We start from the raw sequence: 25,377 nt of genomic DNA, 5'->3' as shown, positions 1-25,377 counted from the left end.
GATGATGAAAACTTCAGTACATTAGTAAGGTGAATTTTTAAGCTATATATTTTTTAGCAAACAAATTACCCAGAGGAATTCTAAATCCTCCAAAGTATACTGGCTTTATTTCCAAGGCTTAGGCATATGCATGCATTATTAATAAATGCTCAGAATTTATAAGTTTATGAATATTTTTATATGGCTTTTATACCCTCAGGAAGTACACAGGTAGTGAAATAAAGTAAATTAAAATCATGGCATTATTGACCTCAAAATAAATGTTCTTTAGATGAAATATGTGTGTAAACTTTATCTTGATACAGCAAAGACTAGAAGATCAATTTAAAGTTCTTGTAAAATCATTTTGCTAGGAATAGAATGGTGCCTGCTAATTGCTAAAATCTTTTAAAATATGAACCTTGAATGGCACTTATAACACAAATGCAAATTTTCTAGATAAATATTTAACAAATCAATGAATTAGTGATCCATTCAACCTTTATTCATCTGTCTACCCATCAATCAATCTATGTATCTATTCCTAAAGATATGAATGTATATGTTAACCACTCAATAAGGGTTGGATGCATGGTTAAAGAGACAGCATGCACACATTGCTCTTTAAATAAAATGTCCAAAATATTATTCAGGCCTTATGACTTTAATGTTTTTTTTTTTGTATTGCCTGTCATCATTGGCCCTACATGCATGAATATTTTAATATAGTAGAAGTGCAAAAGAAGAGCTCACTCTATCAACCAAACTTTGGCATTCAAGGAAAATATGTTGAAAATAAAAGGTGTGTAGGTCTGCTTTTTCTAAGAGGGAACATCTTAATCAGTAAATAGAGTAAGAAATATAGTAAAGATATACCTAAAGTTACCATTATCAAAGTTCGACATCTACTTACACAAACCAGCCCAATTTATGCTATTTAAAAGATGTAATCTTTCTAGCCAAATCTGTGTGACATAACTGAAATGAAAAGAGTTGGATAATTTAAAAAAGTAACTAATAATATTACTGCACCCATCGTTAATTTCAAGAAGTAAACAGCAGACAAAATTCTATCACAAATCATAACAAGGAAAGAATTTGAATAGAATAATTCAAAAAGTTCATTGACTTGGCTATACATTCACTTATTAAAAAATTAAAGAATTTAGGGCTGGGTCTGTAGCTCAGTAGTTGAGTGCTTGCCTCACATGTGTGCGGCACTGGGTTCTATACTCAGCACCACATAAAAATAAATAAATAAAATTTAAAAAATAAAAGAAATCAAGAAAATGGCTAACATCAATATATAATATTAATTTTCTGTTAAGCTGTGAAAAAGCAGAATGCTACATATTTTGTAAGCAGAATGCTACATATTTTGTAGGCTGAAATAGCTTTATAACACACATATTTAGATTAAACCCTGAATAATTATTTGTTGAATAAATGTATGAATTAGCCTGAAAATACATATCCCTGTATCCTTCCATCAAAGAGATTAAGGAACACAAAATTGATACTTGTATATTATTTAGTAAGTAACAAATAATTTTTGTCTTTTTCAATCACCACTCTACAAGATATAAGGTCATCTTGCTTCGCTGACAAGAAGCACCTGGAGGTAAGGGTGAAAGTAATGAAAGTGAGAAGGAGGTCACATCCAAGGGACATAAGCTTTCAGGTAACAGAGGCACTCAAGATTGAAGGATCTACAGGGGGAAAATGGGCAGCATCTAGACTCAATTATGAGCTTAGCAGCAAAGATGATGCAGCTGCTGATGGGCTGATAAACAAATAAGGAAAAAAAAATAAAGGAGTCTAAGGTAGAAGGATCACAAGTTCAAAGACAGCCTCGGAGATTCAGCAAGGCCCTAAGCAATTCAGTAAGAAATTGACTCAAAAATATTTAAAAAAAAAAAAGGTTGGGGGGATGGGAATGTGGCTTAGTGGTTAAATGCCTCTGGGTTTAATACCTGGTACCAAAAGTTTAAAAAGCAAATAAATTAAAAATGAGAAGAGCCACATGTTAAGGGTTTTATGGGAGGGAGAGCAGATAAAGCTGCTGCTGTGAACAGGAAAACTGGGCATGGAAATGTAGGGACCAAGGAGAAAGAGGCTTCTGAAAATAGGCCAGTAGGGGGTAAAAGCTGTTATTTTGGAGATTAGGACCCATTAAAAATACTAGAGAAGAATAAAATGGATGAAATGAGGGAGAAGAGAACAAACCTAGATAGGATATGTAAATGACAGCAGACCCACAACAGAGTCCCTAATAACAAAGGATTGTTACAGAGGAAAGGATCAGAAGACTCTCACAGTAACTGGGCCTTCCTGGGGAAGGGAGAGAAGACAGAAATATGCGAAGAATGAATCTCACATACAGTGACTGCTAACAGCCTTCCAGTGGGTTTGCAGAAAGGGAAGCATTTGAGATTGTACCTCCAGGAGCCCTGAGAGGCAGAGGGATAGGCAATCTTCCACAGTCAGTTTGGCAATCTCAAATGCACACACCTCAAGGGATGTCTTGAAGAATATCTGTGCTTTTCAGGGAGCTTGCCCAAGAGGCTGCAGATGACAGAAGGAGAAGCTGAAGCCAGAAGCAGAATGGGGACAGAAAGACCTGGTAGGTCTGACAAGGGTAGGGACACCTGCATCATACTCTGCCTATACATTGCCCCTCATCCCTGCCTTTAGAGAAGATATTTCCTTCTAGCTATTGCTTCACACATGTGATTCTTTCTTGTATCCACCGTGTTAACCCCAGACACTTGGAGTAATATAGACCAGGCTTAGAAAGAGAATCAAGGGAGAGAAGGAGGAGATGAGCAAGGTTTACAAAAGAGATAACATATTAGATGTTGGTTTATGACCCATCAACAACTGCTATTTTGTTGTAGCAGTCTGAACAGACTAAGACAGGAGGAATTCGAGACTTAGATAACTACTTGCTCAAGAATCAGAGTCTGAACTCCAAAGCCAACCAAGCCTTGTCCCACTACATAACATCTATGCCTCATCATCAGGCTCCTCCCACTCTCCTTCAAAAGGATGAGCAGAGAAGGAATGGGAGAACTGTCCTAGGTACTGATTCCTCTCCTCTGAACTTCTTTTCTGAATTTTTTTCCTGAGGGGGACTAATTCTAAAAAACCTTCAGGGTATGGTGAAACTAAGGTTCACTCTCAGAGAGAGAGAGATGGAAGAGCATAGTTCAACAATCAGTGACCTCTGTATCTCCATCTAATTGTCCTGGCATTTACACTGATCAAGGACCAATAAGAAAATATTGAAGACATGAGACTTGATTTTTAACCTTCTTTCCCATGTACCTACATATTCTAATATTCATGGATGATATATATGACTTTTTCATTGACTTAACGGATCCTTTATTATTTTTTCTCTTATTCAATTTCAAAATTGAGAAACTCTGTTCTCCTGAAGGTATGGAGTAGACCCTAAATATTATAATCCATAGCCACTGCATCACTGTATTTGAGATTTACTCTGTGGGCCTCTGCTGCACCCAGGTAGTGGTCCATGTGTTTCAATAAAAGTACTTAATAGACCCTGGTCTAATATTTGTCCTGGCCAGCCTCTTCATTTGGATTGTATCCTCTTCTATCAAGAGAGATCTGTTCTTAGGTATCTTCTAAATCAACATCACTGAAGAAACAACAGCAGATTTTTATAAATATTAGGAATGTTTTATTTCTTTGGGGGGAGTGGGTAAATAAACAGAGATGCCCCACTAAACAAAGGAAGAATTGAGGGTTCAGCGTGAACACTAATCAGTTTTAGACTACATGGATCATTCTTAATCATCTGAAATGCAGGGCTGTAGAAGGCAACTGGACACTGAGCTCTTGAATACTCAAGTGGGTCTTTGAGGGTAGAGAAATTGAAACGTGCATATGTGACCTTTTCTCTGATGACATACAATAGATTGTTTCACTTCACCCACATCTCATGCCTCTCAATCTCCAAGTCCTGGGACTTCCTTTTTTCTAACTCCCTTAATCAAGTTAGGGAACAGACAGATGAGGGTGTTGGTAACATGAGGTTAAGATAATAATTCTATAAAATGGACACACGGTGCTTACCCCCTTATGCTTTCTTTCCCAAGAAACAATTTACCTGCAGTCCTGCCTGGCTTCAGTGGACAGGAATGTCACATTCCCCAGCCAACTACCTGTTAACTGCAGGAGAAATGGAGAACCTAAATAAAGTGGTTAAAAGAAACCCAAGTTACTTTTATTACCAGATCCTGAAAGTCTGGGAGATAAGGATGGTTCCTCCTAACCATGAAATCTGTGAGAATATATGGTTAAGAATCCAATTAGAACTGGTCAGCATGGGCCCAGGTGATCTAGAGTTGACTTTAAGACTTGAAAGTCAGATGTCGCCCTGCTGTCAGTCAAAAGTCAAGAGGTGAACCTGGACCGGACATTCTGGAAACTTCTCTTGGATCTCCAATAAATCTGGAGTGCAGGAGAGGCACCCTTTCTCAATCCTCTCTGAGAGGACCCACTCTCTCCCTTAAGAGTGTCCCTTTCTCTTTTTCCTATCCATTCAATAAACTCATGACTATTAGTCTGAGCAACATGTGTGAAATATCTCAGATTGGTTGTAAGAATCTGTGTTTGAAGACGGGGGTCTTTGCATTGCCTCAGTTTTTCTGAAGACCCCAGATCAATAACATTTATATCATAAATATTATCATTTCTTTTTATTTTATTCCTAATGCAGACATGTCTGATTGATCTATCCTTTAAGAGCTTGACTTAGATTCTGTCACTTCAAAGCCAATTCAAATCCTAAATTTTCCCCAAGAATTTTGCTAAGTCCTATGGATTTGAATACAGATCCACCATTGTGCTCTCTACTAACATTTTGTTTGTTTCCCATATGCTAGATCAGACTATCTCAGTCCTGGCACTTTTGACATTTGGAGCCTGGCAGTTACTGATTGGGAATGGACAGTGTTGTACTCTGCATTAAGATGGTAAGCAGTGTCCTTGCCTCTATCCACTGCATGCCAGTAGTGTCTTCCTTCTCAGGTGTGACAATCAAATACATCTCAAGGTACTGCAAAATGCATCTGGGAGGGCAAAGGAATAAAAAATATTCTCAGTTGAAAAAGAATGGCTATCAAATTTTGGCAGCTCTTCATTCAGTTTTTCTCTAAGAATCTACCTTCACAAAAAAGAATTAGTGAGAATTGCACCTCTTGTTATTGAGAATTACACAGCATGCCCCTTAGCAAACAATTTTAAAATCCTCTCCATAGCTCTTTTGATCCTCCAATCCCTTTGGTACTGCTCTGCCCTGAGGGCTGTCAGCTGCCTCTCCTCTGATGCAGCACCCCACTCTGCTGATACCTCTCTTCCCTCTCCCAGTTTCCTGCCCTCCTATTTTGATCTCTTCTCCCCTGAGAATTTCAGCTTTCACTTATCCAGACCCCATCCTAATTTGGGAGTGGGAGACGCCTTCCTTTCATCTATTTAGAAATCATTTGGAAATACATAGAGCAAAATTTGTGTGTTTTTAACCATATCAAGGGCCATTCATTCCCTTTGCAAAAAAAAAAAAAAATATTGCACATCATTCTGAATTTCTGAATTTTCACTGAATTCCCTGATGGCAGCTCAGCAAAATAATGTTTGTCGATGTGTGTGTGTGTGTGTGTGTGTGTGTGTGCGTGCGTATATAAGGAGAGAGAGAAGGAGAGAGAGAACTTTCCTGGTGTTAAACAGGCCACCCATTGCTCAATTTTTAATATTATAAAATGTAGGGTTTTAGTACTATTCTATCATAGCATTTCTTTATTTTCCCCATTGTGCTACAGAATCTAGCAAATTAGCACACTTAGCCTAGAGTACAAACGCTGTCACAAGTGTATGAAGATCCCCTTCTTTGTCTTTTCTCCTGCATCAACAGTTTCTCTATCACACCATTCATAAATCCTGGTGTCTCTGGAACTACTAGTAATGGCTCGATTTTGGTGCTGACATGTTCTAAACATTCCAAGAAATCAGCATGTAATAGCACTCTTCAAAATGTGAGCAAAACTAAACACAATTATAATTTGCTGTGTGATGAAGTGGCTTTATAAACTTATGACTATATTCTCCAAAATCTCAGTGGCATTGAAAATAAATTTTTTAAAATGAACAGAAGAAAATAAAAAAGTAAAGAACAAAAGCAAAGAGTTAATGTGGAAGTCTTGGAGGTTTCCTATTAAAAATTAAAGAGACTATAGAGACATAAAACACATAAGCTTACTAGGACATGCAAGTGACCAAGGAAGAAACAAGCAAAAATCTTGCCATTTTTGTTATTGTGTAAAGGCACAAAAAGTTATATACACTGAGATGAGGTAAAATTTCTATCAATTCTAAATTTATCGATTTTTATAACTGTGCTGTATATATGTAAGAGAGCATCAGTTTTTCTGTTATTTTAATTATATGGGCACTTGCACTTAGAGATAAAGGACATTAGCTATTGTCCTTATACAGTGTTGTCCAATTCTCTATTGACTTCAAATATACAAAATTTTGGTGCTAGACTCTCAGTGAACTTGAGAAACTCTGGGTGTCAGTTCTGCTGGCTGATTCAAGGTTGTCTCTTCAATACATCACAGAAAGATGTCATTTGATGAGAACAGTTTTCCATCCATTCATGATAGTTTATTTTCTCAGTCTTCTAGTAATCATAACAGTAAAAAAGCCAAACATGGTTAAACTTTTTAGACTTCTACATAAATACTTAGTAAGAAAATGTACCTATTCCTGACCTAAAACGTACCTATTCCTAAACCCTAAATGTACCTAATTAGGGTTTCAGCTAAATATTTTCATGGGACGTATTTTTTTATTGCCTTTTTCTCACAAAATACCACTAAAGTAAACAATGAGGATATGTGCATTACTACTCCTTGCTCTGTCTGTAGTCAGCTCTGAAGATCTGGCTCCTAATAAGAGCACTTAAAGGGCTCAATAATACATTTTCTCTATCACTTAACAACTATAGAATGCAAAAATATAATATTATCAACTATACATGTGGTTGATGCAAGGAGAAAAATTAAAACCAGCACATTTTATTAGAGGGATCAGATTTTCACATACAGGATTGCTCATTAAATACAAATCAAGGATATAGTTAACCATTGATTGATGTCCTAAATTATTTCTCAAACTTCAGTCCTCTTCTCATTAAAAATAAACAAATGAGATAACATTTTCTTAAGCTAAGTTCAAGTTATTAATATAATGCTTTTAATCCAAATTTTGTAAAACACAAGCATCTTGACATTCCTTTAACAATATGAGAAATAATGTATTAGCTATTTTTGTATGTCTCCAGTAATATATGCAATTTTTTCTATCCTAGAACACATTTTATTTGCTTCAAACACCTGTATATATTATCTCTACCTACTTTCTTTTGTTTTTTCTCTTATTTCTGAATCCTACTCCTGGCTATGTTTGATATTGTATGAAAGTATGTTTTAGCCAGGAAATATTGTATGTTTACGTAATCTGTAAATTGTGTTTAAATATCACACAGAATGAAAGAGGATACTTTACATTGAGTAAATGTGAAGAGTATAATTGGTATCAGATGTGGGTAATCCACATCAAAAACGGAGAAGGAATTTTCATTAAGTTATAAAAATTTAATATAGGAAACTCATGTATCTATAAACTTCTATTCTCTATAATCCTTGAGAACATAGTATCAGGCAGCTGCTGTTATTATAAGAAGGGCCAAAATTCCTCTTTTCAGGTGTGAAAAGAGCTTATGTGAATTAAAATGAAGAAATAGGTATTTTCTTGCTTGTATTTCTTTTTTTTTTAACTAGAAAGAAGTTTCTGGTTATATTGTAAAAGATATGAACAATACAGCTATATACTATTACAAAAATTATACCTATTTATGTAGGAAAATAGAGGTAAAATAAATATAATATCTTACTTTGGTAATTAAAAGAAGTAAACACTGGAAATAGGTAAGCATCTGACCTCTCCCACCAAAAGACTGACACTGTATGCCCAACTATTACAGTTATAGGAATGAGATTGTTGCTAAGCAACAAGTCTTCTATAATCTTGTGAGGCTTTTGTGTCTGAGGAAAATTGAGGCAAAGAAAAGTTTGGAAAGCTAATGAGGAAGAAATGGCTTCAGTGCAAATCGATCAATAGTGCACCTGACCAGAAAATCAACTATTAATGGGAGTGAAGGAAGAAAAGCTACTTAGAGCTACTTGAGAGCAAATTTATTATCACCAGGTGTGTTTAATTGTCTGCACTATAATTCTCTGTTATCATTTTGTCTTTGTGTGTGTAGCCATACTTTCTTATGTGGAAGTTCAATAATATGCAGCAACATCTCTCCTCTGTGGGTTTAACAATAACTCCAAACAATGTTTTGATCACTTCATTTTCTGTATCATTTAAAAATTCAATAGGCTGTAATTGGCCTACTTTCGTGTTATGGTGTTATGAATGGCAATAAACTACTGTTTGAACTGGCCTCTGCTGCCTGCAAAAATGTACTCACGCCATTGACATTACACTAAATCAAACTTGGAGAATTTTTTTTTTCTTTTCCAAATGAGAAGTTCAGAGTCTGGGGGACAGAAATCAAGAACAGAAAGATATACGTAAATTCTGCAGTGGAGTTTTTCTTACTATTGGTGATGGAAAAAAAATGTTGGGCAGACAAAGTAGTCAGATCTGAATAGGCAAATTGACAAGCAGTTGCACAGTGACATTCTAGGTAAGTACACACATTAGTATTTGTTAAGCTTTTTCTGTATCCTAAATTGGTGAGCTAAATTAGACCACATGTCAATTACCACAACTCTGTAACTATAGTAGAAGCAAGCAAAGGGGCCATAAGGAAATAGAGAGTTGAAAAGGAATGTTGCAAGCACTTCTCAATAATTTAGAGAAACTTCATAATATCAGCATATTTCCTAAGGTACCTACATGGAAGCTTAGATTAGGTTTCTTGTCTATTGGACAAAACTATGGCCTCCATAGACTGCAGAATTGTAAATACATGGGTTATAATGAAAATAACTAAGAATCTGGATGGTAGGTAGCATAATTTGGGGGGGGGGGGGTCATACACAGGAGAAAAGTGAATAAGTTAGGAAAGCACAGGACCAAAATGAGATCCCAAAGGAAAAATCGAGGAGGCATTTCTAATTTCATTAATACATTGACTCACACTCTGATGAGCAGAAACTCTGTCTCAAAAGGTACACGGATGACTTCTCAACAAAATAAATAACTGCTGTGCTAGTGTTAAATATAACACTTTGCTGTTTTTATCTTTTTCATTTAAATATAATGTTTAATTCTAACAGTGTAACATAGAGGCATGCTCACTGTATCAGAGTCCTATTTCATCGCATAGCATTTTATTGATGGGTTACATTTATCATTTCATTTTACCCAACATGTAACTTAATCATTTGAAATAAATAATCCATATATTACAAACCAAAGTGAAATAGCATCATTGCTTAATGTTTACTTAAAAGATCTATTTATCATTTCTTTCTATTTGTTTATAGGCTTATTTGAGCGCTTATCTCATGAGAAACTAATGGGCTTCAGAATCAATGTTACATTTGTAGTTGTCTGTAGCCTGTGGTTGCAGTGCACCCTGCAATTGAAGGAAAGCACCAATGATTTATGCAAAAAAATAAAACCCTTCACAGTGACACAACTAAACCTACAGAGATTAAAAAATCCCAGCCACACACCCAACACCTTTTCCCAAAAACACATTACAAAACTGTTTGCAGTTTTATAAATAATTTTAAATATTACTTTGGTCTTTTTAAAATATCTTTAGGGGATTTTTTCTCTTCTATTAAATATAGAACTTGAATAAATTATTTCAAACATACTTTCAAAATGGACTAGTCTAAGATTTTTTGCAATCTAAAATAATCTAGCCTTCCTTTATGTCTAATAAAGCCTTCAGTAATGCAACTGCAAAATGATGTATCTTATAAAGAAGAAAAAAGGAAATATGAATCACTGTTTCAATATCTCAAGAAAGAAATAATGAACTACATAATTTTATAAATGTAACAATTTGTACAAAGTATTTAAATGAAGGGAAATACTTTTTATAAATATTCACTCCTAAAATGTATTTTAAAATGTCTGCAATTGAAACAGTGATAATCAAAAGACTTTTCATGTAAGACTTGCTATAATATGTAAAGACTGGTATTTTTATAAACATAATAGTAAGTGTTTTAAAGTACCTCATCAAAAATTTTGTCAGTGGATTTATTTTTCCATTTTTAATATCTCATGTTTAATGATCTGACAATTATTATGTTACGAGATACTCAATGCAAATTGAGACTAAGAAATTGTGTGTGTGTGTGTGTGTGTGTGTGTGTGTGTGTGTGACTCTCATTCTTTGGAAAGAAATTTTGTCTTGAAATGTACTTTGAATTAGCAATTGGTAAAATATTTTATAGTTGAGATCATCTGGTATCAATATATTTAGGCAGGCTATTGTTACGATAATAATTATTAACAATGATTCAATAGCTTTACCCAGTGTGCACAAATTTCCTAAACTAAACCCAGGTTTACATTTTCTAAATTGATTTATTATCTTTGATTTTCCAGGAACTAATTGCTAGAGGGATAGAGAGTTGTTTCTATTTAATAATAAAATCATACAAATATCCCAGATTGGCTTATAGATTCTTGTTCATTGTTATAGAAACAGTATTCAATTTTATAAACATAGATGTTCAGAGTGATTAAAAACCAAAGTATTACAAATTATTATAAATAATTGAGAAATTTTCCTTCTGTTCTTGAGTCCTGATTTATCCCTGCTGCCAACTACATGTAATAATTTATTGTTTCTAATAATCAGATAGCATATTTATTCTTAAAATCAATAGGGATTATTTTGTACCCCCCACATAACAATATGAATGTTGATAAAACTTGTATGAGACTAACTGTATATTTGCTTGTTAAGTTATTCTTCAATGAATCTTTATGGTGAGTATTGCTGGATTTCTTCATTCAGATGAGGAAACTGAAGAATGGGGAGGAAAATAACTTCCTCAACATCCTACCAGTATGCAGGAATTTGATATCAACCAAAGCAGCAGTGGGATTTTGGCTGGAGATCAGGGTACCCAGCCTCCCTGGTTTATAAGAAAACAAACATTATTTTTTTTCTAATTCAGTTATAATCCGCTTACATTTTATTGCATGAGACAAAGTAGTCTCTGTGTTGATTTGAGTTTCCAAGGCTATTCTTTCTGTACAGTTGTGTGTGTGGGTTTGTATGCATGAATGTCTGTCTGCATATTCAAAGAAATTGAGAACTGTGTTATACTCTGTTCTTCACAGTGAATGTGAGAGAGCAGTTTCCATTCACACTGGCAGAAACAGCTGTGGAAGGAAGATGACTTACAGCACTTTCCCACTGTGCTTGTGCTTGCTTGTCTCCAACAAAGGACTCATGGTTCTGTTTTCTAGTCATCTCTCCTCCCACCTTCTTCAGGAATCTTCTGGAGGAAATCCTTTTCAAGAATGCTGTGTGAATCTCTTTAGAAACTGTATTTCTCTTCTTATACAGTCTTCTTCCAGCTACCCTAATCGGTTACCTTTCTGTTGTCAACTCCAAGTCACAGGCACCATGCCATTGGAGAAGACACTGTGGTACATTCATTTCTTTTTTTATTTCCACCAATGAAGTCACATTTTGCATACACTGAAAAGCAAAATTTTAATCTCTTATGTAACAAGCTTTTCCTGAATTAAAACAGCCACTGAACTCCTTGAACTCCAGATTTGTTTCAGAAAAACAGACACAGAAGCACATTAAGCCTTGTCAACAAGCCGACCCTGATAAGACTTTATATGGAAGGCAGAATTGTGTATCAGAAAGAATGTACATGTCAGGAAACCTGGTTTGTGACCAACTTCTCCTTTCTGGGTGCCCTCTGAAAAATTTATTTTTAGTTTTTAAAAGTAAAAATCAATATGAAAGAGATAATGTTGGGATATATCATATGCACTGTTTCAAGTTATCCAGGAGCCTTAAAAAATCATATTATCTCCTATTTACAAGTCTTATTGAGGTATATATATATTCTTTCTATTCTAATTTTTCAGATGAGAGAAATTAAGAATTACATATCTCAAAACTCATATCCTGTTGAGAGTCAGCCATCTGTGGACTGTATGGACCAAACCGGCATGGAAACCCATTGAATAGGAAAATCTGGCATTTGGGAACTACCAGTGGCAATTCCACTGGTAAGATTGCCCAGATACATGTAAGTCCTATTCAGCTCTGCCAGGTCCTGCCGCAGTCTCTGGCTGGGCACAAATCACGAGTCTCCACACAGCTTGTAGATTCAAACAGCAATTCTTTATTCCCGAATTCACACCGGCCGTCTACAAACACGTTCTGGGGGAATCCACGTTCTCTGCCCAAATCCACACTCTGCCCAAATTCACACTCTGCCCAAATTCCCTACTCCTGGGCTTCTGTCTCCCAAAAAATACTGTCTGACCCTAAGAACTCAAGAGGAACTCAGCAGCAGGATACGCCCTATTCTAAAGGGGGAACACCCTAATCTCCTATTATGCTAAACCGCCCTATTCTAAAGGGGGAACACCCTAATCACGGATCCGCCCTGGTCCTTGAGCAAGGTCACCTTACATGCAATGTAGCTGCAAAATGTCCTATTTCCATGAGTCCTTCCACTAAAGAAACATGGGGGTACGCTGGCAAGGAAATTGTCATACCTACTTGGCTGATGGCTCCCAGCAAGGTCCCACACAGCCTTCGAGATAAGGTGACCTGCTGTAACTACACAACCTCTCAGAGATGGGTGTGGCCTGCCAAGATGCCAATCAACCTGTTGAATGCAAGATATCATGAAGCAAGACTTGACCTCTGAAACCTTATCCCTGTTCCCTCTTAAATAAAACCACCTGAGCCATTTTCTATTTGTTCAACTCCAGCTGCTGTGTGGGCTGGATCTATCAGGCACTCTGCTTTAAAACCTATTCTTTGGCTCTGTCTTATATTTCTTCACTGATTGTTTCAGACTCTATTTTCTCAGGTGGCTTTTCCTCTCCTTAGCAGGAGAAATTACCCCTGTGAGGCGCTGGCAGCCTTGCAATAATATCCTTCATTTATGCAAGGCCCCACCTGTGATACATGAAGAAGCTAAGATTCAAACAAAATTTTGTGAAATTCATTGTTCAAATTCTTAACTCATGTGATATTCATCTTTCAAAAAATGTAGCAATGAAATGAGATGTTAAATACTTAGAGCATCATAGTCATCATAGAACTGTATACAGTAAAACATTATTTAAAAAAATCATAGTCTCCCCAATCATGTTATAATTGTGTTAACAGCAGATAGTTCCACATTGTCAGTTTTTTTAACTAATCAATGTCCACTAATGTGTTCACATCTACTCATTGCTATCATGATATGGTTAAATATTGTGCTTATGATACTGTCATTTAAATGAAGGCAAAAGTCTGTGAAATGGTAAAAGCTTTATCTACCACATGCTTAGATCAATATTTAAATTTGTTATTTGCCAAATCAAATCAAGACAAATGATACGACTGATCATATGGCTATGCATTTGCATTTCAGTAAAACATGTTTTTGTAATTTGGGAGAAAACTTTGGAAAAGCACAACATAAATTGGTTGGCAAAAATATCAAGATTATAACAGTTTTTTTAATCTGATATATTATACTTCCCTGGAATATAAAAGTAAATCTGAGTTATGAGATTATCTTTTACAATTTCTAGAAATATTATCTTAAAAGCAAATAATTATGCATTAAGTGTCAACCTTCTTTCCTCCATCTTTAAATCATTCTATTTGCAGATTATCCCACATGAGCCGAATCATGATGATTTCCCTCCTTCTAGGGCGTATGCACCACTCCATGCAAACAAACAAATTTTATGGTTTTCCTAAATATGTGTGGGTGAGAGATTCCTCATGAAGAATGTCCTAAACATTTCTCTTTACTCTTTATACACCAGAAGTATTCCCCTCGTGCACTGCCTAGTTCTCAGCCTAAAGCCATTTTTTGTAATTATCAACTAAAAAATATAAATTTTGAAATTGAAATTCTCCTTGATAATTAGCCTTAAGTATCACAGTAGATTTGTCTTTGATGTTTCTGTTGATGAATCTCTACTTCCTGCTGGTGGATACTTTAAATTGTCTTCAATCTTACTGTTTTTATTTTTTTCCTCTTCTCACATCTTTACTTCCTCCAACTGTCTTACCCCTCTCCTAAATAAATCTCAGGTTCTCTCTAGTATCCAGAATTATCACTGTTTTAGTTTTCTTAATCACATAATCATCCTTACTAAAGTTTGCTGATTACTGCAAAAAGTGAGAAAACTTTAAGTGCTAATTCCTTACTATGTGATAGCAGTTTTTAGTTTTCTTAAATTGAGGCAATTAGCACAGACAATTTTACTTCATTTCACTTATCATAGTCCCTAAATTACATAATAAAGCATTGTATCTGCCTTTAGTTTTATTTAGTGTTTTCTATTTAAACATGAAACCTATTACAGGTACAATGAACATAAATTTTTGTTCTGCTCACATCAAGCAAAACCCTGTTGCCTATATTTGTAATTTTAAAGGAAAGATTATGATGCAAACGTTAAGCATTAAAGCTAAATAATGGTTAACTTTTATAGCCATTGTATTTTTTTTTATTGCAACTACATGTTCCTTTCTCAAAGAGTTTTTTGGGACATGACTTAGATTAGTGAGAAAGAAAATAAACACTACTGTTTTGATGATATATTGCTGTAATGCATCATCAGAGTACTGCTCATGTGATAAACTACAATATTAGTGTAATACATCATCAAGAGTGCTGTCACTCTAAAAAAGTATTAGTGTAATACATCAGCAGCCATCACCACGCACTGCCACTTCCAACAGTGTTTAAAGAATTCTATTGTGTTGCCATCTGCTAGGGAGGAAGAACCCCTTTCCCCAGCATGAGTATAATGGAATAATTTTACTTTAAAATTGTCTTGAGAAACCCCTTCTGTCGTCAACTTTTATTAAATCATCTGTCCCTTCTGTTTTTTAGTGTACAATATCCACAAATTCATCATTGAGATATAGCAGTTTAGAAAATGCCTTAGCATCTCACCTTCAATACTCCCAATTTGTAGAGAGTAGCTCTGGGTTCTTTGACAACTAGGTGCATGAAGGACAGCAGAGAAGCACCAGAATGGCGTATCTCTAACCAAACCGTTTTTTTTTTTTCTTTTCTTCCTAAACTTTTTTACAACAGTTTCTAGTACTCCATAGTAGATTCTCTGAAAACAAATCTTCCCAAAGTCATCAACATACATTTGATATAAATTGTTACCCTTCCATACACGTCATCAAACTTGTCCCAAACACACTATCCTTCTCCCCAATAAACAGTTTTATTCCTAATTATGTCTATTCATTCTCTCCTGAAGAGTTTAGTATCTGTATTTAATGCTTTTGGTTATCGTCCCATGATAAGTGTCTTTTTTATCTTCTCATCATGATCTAAATTCTCAATGATTTGCATTTATTTGTGCTTCTCCTTTTTGAGCTGCTTTTAGGGATTTTGCCTTATATTTGCTCTCAATATGTGCATGTGGATATTGGGGTACCATGAACTGAAAGCAGACTTTAAGGCATGCTATTTTTTTTTAATCATCACTCAACATCCCCTGTATACTTCTTTGTCTTTTTTTAAAATTTGTTTTAATTAGTTACACATGACAGTACAATGACCTTGACATATCATACATTTGAATCAGATGGGATATAATATCTCATTTTTCTGAGTATACAGCTTTCAGAATCACATTGGTTATGCATTCACACATATACACACAGTAATAATAATGTCTGTTTCATTCTACTATCCTTCCTATCTCCCCAATCCCTCCCCTCCCCTCCCATCACTTCTCTCTACCTAATCTAGGGTAATGCTATTCTTTTTTTTTTTTTCTCACATCTTCATACATGTATTTTGTATAACAGTGAGGGTCTCCTTCTACCTTCCATGCAATTCCTTTTCTCCCTGCCTTTCCCTCCCACCCCTCTTCCCTATGTAGAGGAAATCTTCTTCCCATGCTCTTCCACTCTTACCCATTTTGAGTCACCCCCTTATATCAGAGAAGACATTTGGCATTTGTTTTTTGGGGATTGGCAAATTTCACTTAGCACAATTTTATAGCAGGCCAAGTAATGAGTGTAGAAAAAATGTAAATGAACTGGGTATTTACAATTAGAAATTATTGTTAATTTTATAGATTTGTGGTATCACCATTATGATGAAGAATATCTTTTTGTTTAAATGTGTCATTGATTTTTAAAGATAAAGTATCCAGACTCCATGATTTTCCTTTGGAATGGTTATTTTAGTTGGCTTTTTTACTGCTGTAACCAAAAGACTTGAAGAGAACAATTTTAGAGGAGGAAAATTTTACTTGGGGGGCTCAAGGTTTCAGAAGTCCTCAGACCATATATGGCTGACTCAGTTGCTCTGGGACCCTGAAAAGGTAGAACATTATGGCAGGAAGAGTGTCATGGAGGAAGGCATCTCAGGACATGGCCACCAAGAAGCAGAGAAAATGAGAGCTACTGTCACTTGTGGCAAAATATAAAATCGAAAGGCAGGCCCTCAGTGACCCACTTCCTCCAGCAACACCCTACAGCCTACACTTACCACCCAGTTACTACCTTTCAGTAGATTAATGCATTGCACTGATTAAGTTAAGATTCTCATAATCTAATCATTTCATCTATGAACTTTCTTACATGATCTCATTCATGAGCTTTTGGGGAACTCTTCGTATGTAAATCTTAATAATGGTTTGAGTTATAGTTAATAGATGACTAGTTAGATACATAGAGATAAGAGATAAACTTATTTTGCTTAATGTGATGTCTTCACATTCAATCTATTTTTATCAAATATATTAAAATGCTAATAATTTGTGAATCTAGATGTAAAGAACCGTTCATAGTACTATTTTTTACTATAACACCTTTCAAAAAAAACATTGCACAAAAATAGACTTAAGAAACATATGGAAAGGTAATATGAACTCCTATGTGAATAAAAATTCTAACAAACAAATATGCAGCTATTTTGTAAATAATTAGTAAAATTTGAAGATGCATGGAACATTAACTGAAATCAAGGAATTGTTAATTTGCTTGTCATGATAATTTTACACTATATTAGATACGTCCTTAATTTTAGAATTGCATATTAAAATCTTTGGGAAATAAAATGATGTGATTTTATAACTTATTTTTAGATATGGATTAGCAGAATAATCCAAAGTATTATAAGTAATAATTATATCCTTACTTGATTACTTTTATTTATGAATGTTATGTGGGGATCCTTTGCATTATTCTCCATTGTTTGCAGAATGTTTAACATTAACATATTAATACAGAAAAACTATAGTCTTCTTTCTCCAGCTAAATTTTACAGATTAAGAACAAAAATTTCCAATTATTACCTATACATGAATTTCTAGATATTTATCTCATTAATTTATATTCATTTAATTAGGAACAAAATGACACTTCTTAAAATATATCATTCTTCACATCTCCAAATATGAACACTGAAACTCTGAAAGGTTAAGTGACAAGCTAATGTTTGCACAGCTGTGAAGGAGGGATACCAAGTGGTCACTGGACTTCTATTTTCATGCCATCTCTACGGAATTCCCAGAGCCATAGCAGATTTGGTCTGGGGAAGGGCTGGTCTTGGTGCAAAAATATATGGCAAATTCTGTTAACTGACAACGTGTGCTCAAAAAGGACAAAAATCTCCATTACACAAATTTATTTGGAAATTGTTATATAAGTAAGCTTATACTTAAAGAGCAGGAGAGAGTATAAATTCCCTAAAGAAAATATGTCTGTTAGAAGTTCAGTAGTATTAGTTGGGTACCATGGCAGATGCCTGTAATCCCAGTGGCACAGGAGGCTGAAGGAGGAGGATCTCAAATGAGAGGCACTAAGCAACTCAGGGAGACCCTGTCTCTAAATAAAAAGTACAAAATAGGGCTGGGGATGTAACTCAGTGGTTGAGTGCCCCTAAATTCAATCCCTGGTACCCTTCCAGCACAAAGAGAGAGAGAGAGAGAGAGAGGGGGGGGGGGACAAGAAAAGAAAAAAAAAAGAAATATTAGATGGCATAGTACTGCTACCTATAGCCAGCATATTAAATAAAAATTGTTGACCTGGGCTGAGAACATGGCTTACTGGGAGAGCACTTATCTGGCATGAGTCTGGCCCCAGGTTTGACCCCCAGCACTGCAAAACTATTTCTGAAGTAAAAAATATATGGTTGAGCATAATTATCGCAAATAATTGTCAATATATTCAAAATCTATATGCTGTTATAGGATGATATAAAATATTGTGCAAGTGACTTCTATAATGCCACATAGTCTACACAAGTAGAAATTATTGTTTTATTACCTCAACTTTTGTGTGTTAGTTACATGCCATGATTTGAAAAAGTAAAGGACAGATATCTCTTTTTTAAACTTTTTTTTTTTAATTGTAGATGGACTCAATACCTTTATTTTATTTATTTCTTTTTACGCGGTGCGGAGGATCAAACCCAGGGCCTCATAAGTACAAGGCAAGTGCTCTGCCACTGAGCCACAATCTCAGCCCCAGATTTTCCTTTTTTTTTTTTTTTGTGGTGCTGGGATTGAACCCAGGGCCTTGTGCATGCCAGGAAAGCAGACTACCAACTAAGCTATATCCCCAGCCCTAGGTTTTCGTCTTGAATTATGACTATTAATGCATATTGATTGTACAAATTGATGTAATCCACCATGACATTTTCAAACATGAGTATATTGTGCTTTCATCATGTCCAGGTTTCCTTTTACCCTCTCTTGCCTTTCCTTTTCTCCCAACTCTCCTCCAGTTTCATTTCCCTTCCCTAATATCCCTTCCACTTTTTAACAAATGGATACATATACTTACGTGTCTGGCTTATTTCACATAATATAAGATCTTCACATTCCATCTATTTTCCTGAAAATTCCATGATTTCATTCTTCTTTATGGCTCAGTAATATTCCATGTTGATTCATCCATTCATCCTTTGATGAGCACCTAGGTTGATTTCTTATCTTGGCTATTGTGAATGATGCTGCCACAAATGTGCACTTCATGCGTATGTGGGTGTCCTGTTTTGCATCTGGACTTCATTTCCTTTGGATAAATACCCAGGAGTTGTATAATTGAACCATATGGTAGCTCTACTTTCAGTTTTATGAGAAATCTCTACAGAGTTTCCCATAGTGGTTGTGCCAATTTACATTCCCAGAAACAGTGTGTACGGGATCCCTTTTCTCCATACACTTAACAACATTTGTTTGTTTGATTTTAATGATAGACATTCCGACCAGGCTAAGACAGAATCTCAGTGTGGTTTTGATTTGCAATTCCCTGACAGAGAAAATATTGAGCATGGTTGACGTAATTTATTGACCATTTTGAGTTGTTCTTTTGAGATGTGTCCACTCAGATCATTCATCCTTTGTCCATTTTTTTTTTATTGGATTACTCATTCTTTTGTTAAGTTTTTTAAGTTCTTTATGTATCATGGATATTGATCCTTTGTCACTTGAATAACTGGAATTTTTTTCTTTAACGTAGATTTTTCTCTTTACTCTGCTGATTGTTTTATTATACAGAAACTTTTAAATTCTATGTAATCCTGTTTGTCAGTGATTTTGTTGTTTTTGTTGTTTCCTGGGGTATTTGAATCCTATCAGGAAATCATTGGCTGTGAAAGTATCCTGAACTATTGTACCTATGATGTCTTCTGGTAGTTTCAAGTCTTACATTGAGGTCTTTGATCCATTTTGAGCTGATGTTTTGGACAGGGTGAGAGGTAGTGTTCTAGTTTCAACCTTCTGTATGTGGACGCCCAGTTTTCCCAGTCCTGATGGTTGAAGGGATCGTCTTTTCTCCAATGTGTGTTTCTGGCACCTTTGTCAGGAATTAGTTGGCCATAGATGTGTGAATTTATCTCTGGGTGCTCTATTTGACTCATTTGCTCTATGTGTCTGTTTTATGCCAACACCCTCCTATTTTGTTGCTGTGGTTCTGTAGTGTATTTTGAAATCAGATATTGTGATGCCTCCTGCACTACTTTTTTGCTCAGTATTGCTTTGGCTACTTGGAGTCTTTTATGCTTCCATATAAATTTTACAATTATTCTAATTCTGTGAAGAATATCAAGAGCATTTTGAGGGGGATTACTAAATCTGTAGACTGCTTTTGGTAGTGTGGCCATTTTAACCATGTTAATTCTACCCATCCATGAACTGGGGAGGTCTTTCCATCTTGCAATCTCTTTTGCAGTTTCCTTCTTTGGGGTTTTAGAATCTTCATTGTTCAGGTCCATCCTTCTATCATCTCCCTGGATAGGTGTACCCCTATGTATTTTTATTTCCTTGTTTGTTTTGAGGCTGTTTTGAATGGGATTGCTTTCTGGATTTCTTTCTTAGCCAAGTCATTATTGGTATATAAAAAGCTACAATATATTGTGGTATATTGGTATCTTGAAATTTTTATCCTGTTACTTTGTTTTTCAGTTCAACATAGCTCTAGGCCTTTCTAAGAATAGAATCATATCATCTGCAAAGAAGAATAATTTGTCCTCCTGCTTTCTATTTGTATCCATATGTTTCTTTCTCTCTGCTCATTGTTCTGGTTAAAAATTTAAGTATTGTATTGAATAGGAGTAGGAGTGTCAATATCCTTGTCTTTTTCTTGATTTTAGAGGAAATGTTTTCAGATGTTTGCCCTTCAGTGTGATGTGGGCTATGGGTTCATTATATAGAGTCTTTATTTTTTTGAGGTATAATCCTTCCATACCTAATTTATTTAGGGGTTTTGTCTGGAAGGGAAGTTGATTTTTATCAAAAGTTTTTTTGCCTCTATTGAGATGATCATGTGATTTGAATACTTGATTCTATTTATGTCCTCTGTTACATGTCTTGATTTGCTACCTTGAACCATCTTGTATCTCTGGAAAGAAACCAACCACACTGTGCTGTATAATGTTTTTAATGTCCTCTATTTGCAATTTTACTAAGGATATTTACATCTATGTTCATAAAGGAGATTAGCCTGTACTTTGTTTATTTGTTGTCATTGTGTCCTTATCAGGGTAATATAGACTTCATATAGTGAATTTTGAAAGTTCTCTTCCACTTTCACTTCATGAAATAGTTTGAGGACCATTTGTTTTAATTCTTCTTTAAAAGTCTGATATAATACAGGAATTAATCTGTCCAGTAATGGAGTTTTCCTTTTTATGAATCTTTTTATTGTTGCTTCAATAGTGTTGCTTATTTTTACATTTTATTTAGTCTTGGCTTAATTCTGGTAGGTCACATGTTTGCAGAAATTTGTGCATTACTTTTAGATTTTCCAATTTATTGGCATTTGGCCTTTAAAAAAAATCCCTAATGATGCTATGAATTTCTGTGATAACTAATATATATGTTTTCCTTTTAATCTATAATTTTATTTGGGTCTTTCCTCTCTTGGTTATTTTGACATGGTGTGTGAATTATATCCTTTCAAAAAACAAATACTTTGTTACATTGATTCTTTGTATTGTTCCTTTAGTTTCCATTTCAATTTTTGTGCTCTTATCTTTATTATTTTTTCCTTCTATTGATTTGGAATTTAGTTTACTCTTGTTTTTCTGATGTCTGGAGCTGCATCATTATTTATTTAAGATCTGTTTCTTGAATGTTAGCACCGATTGCCTCTTAGTTCTGATTTCACTGTATCCCACAAGTTCTGGTGTGTAGTGCACTACTTTTCGTTTGAGTCTAAGAATTTTTACTTCTTCCCCAACACGATTATTTCATTGACCCATTTGTTTTAAAGTTTATTGCTCAATCCCCACGTGTTTGAATAATTTATTTTTTTTCTGCTTCTGATTTCTTGTTTCATTCTTTTGTGATCTGATAAGGTACACTAAATTATTTTAATTTTTATTAAATTTGTTAGGACTTGTTTTATGATCTAATATAGTATCGATTTTAAAAATAGTTCCATGTGCTGATGAAAAGAATGCATATTCTGTAGCTGTGATCAATGTGCAATTCTAGTTTTGACATCAGTCAACCATGGGCATTTAAAATGTGTTTGCAGGGTGCAATGGTGCAGGACTGCAATCCCCAGTGGCTTGGGAGGCTGAGGCAGAAGGATCAAGAGTTCAAAGCCAGCCTTAATAACTTGGCAAGGCCCTGAGCAACTCAGAGTGACCCTGTCTCAAAATTCTCTAACTTAAAAAGGGAATTTGAAATAATATGTTAGTGTCAACTATATCAGTATAAAAAAGACACTTTAATTGCCAGATTCTCTTAGATTCTAAGAGTTCCATACATATGCTATACAAATATGAAAGTTTATCTATATCTATGTATAAGAAATTGCAAATAAAGTATATATTTAAAAATATGGAATTCCACTAGAATTTGTTTCATTTCTAACTGCTAGGTAAAGTCCCTTGAGTAATTCGAATTGTACCTTTAAAATAAATCAAGGTAAAAGAAGATACATATTAAACACCATGACAGGTATACAAATATTTATCAGTTAAAAATGTCTGAAAATTCAGTTTGCATCAGCAATTGGAATTGAGTTCATATTCCAACTCAGTGTTATGATTTTAATTGTATAAATATTTTCCTGTGATAAAGATAAGTGTGTCTATACTATATTCTCTCTCTCTCTCTCTCTCTCTCTCTCTCTCTCTATATATATATATATATATATATATATATATATATATATATATATCAGTGGTAACTGTATGCCTAAGATTCTACAAAACATACTGAGTTCACTACCCCACAACAAACAATAATAACAACACAACAAAAGAAAGAAAAAAGAAACAGAAAATAAAATAAGATGAAATGAAAAGATGAACATGCCATCCTTTGTAAGATTTCCTCCCTACAAATGAAAGAATTTGCATTTTGATGAATTTTTTTCAATGAAAAAGGTAGTCCTAAGAATTTGTTCTGTTTAGGATACCTGTTAAATTTCATTATATATCCTCTATTAAGCCTGAAAATAATGACTGAGTTTTCAATGGAAAAATCTCTCCCATCTTAGCTTGTCTGGTTTAGATGTAAATAGTTGAACTTCTTTCACACATTAAATTGTAGGCATATTATCATGCTCATCAGAAATTGCATGTCCCGGGCCACAGTGATTGCTTAAATAAATAAAATAAGTATGTTTGGCCTAATCAAAGCTGATATATCTCCATAATGAGGATTTTATGAAATTATTGTTATGCACCATTCCCTGAAGACTATACATAATGAAGGAAGTAGAATCTTGACCATGCTGAGACTACTATGTGAGTTCTTAGATGATACCAAACTTGCAACAAGATCCTCTGGGTGGATATTCTTTTATCTTTGATTCCATCTGGAAAATTTCAATTATTATATTGTCATAGCTATTCAATATCCAAGTTACTCTTGTGTACTACTATTATAGTGCCTTTAAGGACAGATTTAAGTCATACTTGACAGTTGGCAGAGTGAAATAATGGTAGAACTGGAAAACTGACCTTGGATTTCTCCATGTGGAGAATATGAGAAACTGTTGGTTTTTGTTCTCTACTAACTGTCCCTGGACATTTTGAGTACTCTCTTCTGGGAAGAATTCAGAACCTATTTCTGAAGACCATTCCAAACCTACTGGAAGATAACTGTAGCCAGTCTACTTTTCTTCCCAGCTATAAACTGTTCCTAAAAATAAATTATAATATCCAGTATATATAACTAAAGGTAAACAGGATCTACAAAACAGATGATGTGCCAAGGGAGTCTAATGATGCCCATAAAATAAGAGAAATTTTTCAAGCTAGGTGGTATTATTGGTAGGAGGTTTCTTATTGTAAAATTCCAATGGCAGAGTGTACTGGCATTAAACACAGCAATGGTAATTGATGCACAGTAACTATATTCTTTATTACATCATTTGTCTGCATTCAAGTAAGTAGTATAAACTCACCTGAGTATGTTAGCCATATTTTGTTAGCCACATCACCTGAAAGAGAATCATGAAATAATGTAACAAGGTTTTCACTCTCACACACACAAAAAGCATTCTAAATCTAATCCAGTTTAAACTTAATCAAGCATAACTTTTATGTTTGCTGATGGTGTCCAATTAATTTTTAAATGTATTTCATTTTTGTTCTCTATATTGTCTTCAGTATGTGTTACTTAATTGCGTCCTGAGAAACTACAGTAAAATAAAAATCGTTTAAATATATTCAAAGGTTAAACAAGTTAATGTATTCAAACATAAACCTTTTTCCTCCTAATAATATTATCCGTAGGAAGAGTTTTCCTTGCCTTACAACTTGGACATCCTCTACTGTAAGTATCATTCCAAATGTGCTTTTCATGGCCTATGTGAAATGGACCAAACTCTGATTTTATCAATTCTACATTATTTGTTCCTCTAATCCTCCCTTTTGTGATCATAGGGGAAAAAATGGCATCATTTTAAATCTTCACTGTATCACATAAAGCCATGTTAATACTTCTAAAACCATATTAGAACCCTCAAAACAAAATAAAACAAACTGATTTGCACACTTGAATACACACAAAAAAGTTAAATATACAGAAAAGTAGACTAAAATTTCTATTCCCCATTTATTTTTATTTCTGTTTGCTTTTATTCTCTAATGGTCTCAATGCATTAATACAATAATATCTGTACATAAAATATGTAAACTGATGGTAATATTGTGTGTACAAATTTTTGATTTTACTAAAAAAATATTGAATAGCAATTCCATAGGAAGCAAAATATTTCCCTATTACTAGACGGGTACTTTGTTTTCATTGGATTACTCAGTCACTTAAATTTTTACAAGATATCAGTTAATATGAAACAAGCAACCAAAATAAAATTAAAATATGGAAAACTTCTAACTTCATATTGAGCTTAGGACTGAAGTGTCTATGACTATTTCCTTTCCAGCGTTTAATGTACTATTTGTTATTTGATAAATATTTAATATATGAGCTTTTTAAAACTGATTTTTAACAGAACTTTCTGCTTCTCTACCATTGAGGATCTTGGATGTTTTTCTCTGTTTTCTTTCTTGAATACTTAGATGACTTGGGTAAGGTGTTTCATTCTGCAGCTTATTATGCTTATTCCTATTCCTTTATGAAAATTCTATCAGTTCTTACTTTTTACTCTAATGT

This window comes from Callospermophilus lateralis, chromosome 2, assembly GCF_048772815.1.
Source record: "Callospermophilus lateralis isolate mCalLat2 chromosome 2, mCalLat2.hap1, whole genome shotgun sequence".
Classification (NCBI taxonomy): domain Eukaryota; kingdom Metazoa; phylum Chordata; class Mammalia; order Rodentia; family Sciuridae; genus Callospermophilus; species Callospermophilus lateralis.
Note: the sequence above shows the minus strand (reverse complement) of the source record.